Genomic DNA, 1,969 nt, shown 5'->3' on the forward strand with positions numbered 1-1,969 from the left:
TCTTAGACTACTCCAATCACTGACTCTTACAGGAAACAGGACTGAGATGGAGATTAGCATGGTGGATGGTAATTCAAGAGTGCTCTTGGGATCAATGTTATGGGGAAGAGAAGGAAGAAGATTGGACAGAGGGATAATTTAGGTCGTTGAGCAGTCACAATAAGGCTTCAGCCAACCCTACATAGAACTCTGAAGTCAGAATAGCCCTTCAGAGTTGTCACAAGTTGTGACAAAGGGTCCAGTCCTTTATACAACTTATTGACCAGTCACTAGATGGGGGCTGTCCTGGGAAGAAGGTGTGACTTTGGGGGAGGTGACTCTCTTTAGCTAAGGGCAATTCCTTGAGAGGACTGACAGTTGACACCTATCAACCTTCCTTCCTTGGGGGCTGAAAGGAAGGGCGAGCCCTTCGAAGGATCTGAGCCAGCACCACATCTCTGACACTTTCAAATGTTACTTCACCAGGATGGGTCAGAGATTTTAAGCCAAGTTTTTTGTCTGTTTTTGCAAATTTGGTCTTAACTCTAAACCCTTTGCTTTCTACTATGACAAAGTTTTGTCTGTCATTCCATATAGTATTTAAAAATGTCAAAATGTTGTCTGAGGGTAGATATATACAGCTATAATCATTATTTAAGTGCAATTTTTATTCCACTATTTTTAGCTAAAATGATATTTTTCAATATATCTTTTGAAAAAACTGTTGCCCGTATTTTCCTCCTTGGTATATTTTGAAAGCTGAGATTGTAGAACACTTTTATCATGTTTGCATTATGACTGCAGGCAGGTAATTCTGTGAATTATGTTTAAACTGCTAAAGAGATTATAACTCCTCTGTAGACATAATCAAAACAAATCAGTAATATTCTAGTCAATATGTTTTTTTTTTACTATAATTGCAGATCAATGAATGATTAACTAGATTGCTACACAATCACTTTGATTTGGTTATTGGATTGACTAAAATAACATGGATCACCGAGGATTCCCATAACTCCCATACCAATCATCTACTCTGAGGGATACACAGAGTGAGGGCAGTTTTTCACCTGAAAGAGTAGGACCAACAGCCTCCTTCTTACCTGTGACTCAAGAAAACAAAGCATTCACAACCACTGCTTAATCAGGATCAGGCCAAGAATGAGCAGAAGAAACTAAGTTTTGTCATTTTTTATCTCTAAGCTAAGAGGTCAGATGAAACTACACCTGATCTGCAATAACTTCTGATTCTCTGAGTGTTGAATAGCATTTAATTTGAAGTGTTTTCCTGAATAAGAGTTTACTTTTCTTCATTACCAACACACCAATCCCTGAATTGTCTTTTATGACTGCTTTGAACGCCATTATTTACCTGTGTTTCAGTGGTCAGAGGAATTTCAAATTTTAACATAGGATGTAACATTCAGCATTACTTTGCTTTATTTCTTAAGAGACCTGAACAAAAGTTTTGCAATTTACTCTAGATAGAACATGGGATTGTCAAAGTTTTCTGTAAAGAGCCATACAGTAAATATTTTCAGCTCTGTGGATCATTTGGTTTCTGGTGAATGGACCTAGTTCTGCTGTTATAGCAAGAAAGCAGTCATCGATAATGCCTAAATGAATGGGCATGGCTGTGTTCCAATAAAATTTTATTAAAAAAAATAAGAGTCAAGCTAGATTTGACCTGTGGGCTATAGTTCACCTATAAATCATTGTCTGCCAACCCTTCATTTATACAATTCCAAAGAACACAGCCAGGTGAAAAGTGAGTCATTTCACTAAGTGAATGTTTGGTTTACTGAAATCCCCAAATTTTGATGCTTGAAAATACTCAACAGATGGAGTGAATATCCTTAGCTTAAATCTGACTGTCTGACATCGTATAAGCAGAGCCACCCAATCCATCACAGGCTGTGGCAGAAAGATGCAGGCAAACCAAATCTTTTGACCTTCTATGAGTCCTTATGAAATTTAGCAGTAAGTTCCA

Source organism: Neophocaena asiaeorientalis, unplaced genomic scaffold, assembly GCF_003031525.2.
Source record: "Neophocaena asiaeorientalis asiaeorientalis breed wild unplaced genomic scaffold, Neophocaena_asiaeorientalis_V1.1 scaffold739, whole genome shotgun sequence".
Classification (NCBI taxonomy): Eukaryota; Metazoa; Chordata; class Mammalia; order Artiodactyla; family Phocoenidae; genus Neophocaena; species Neophocaena asiaeorientalis.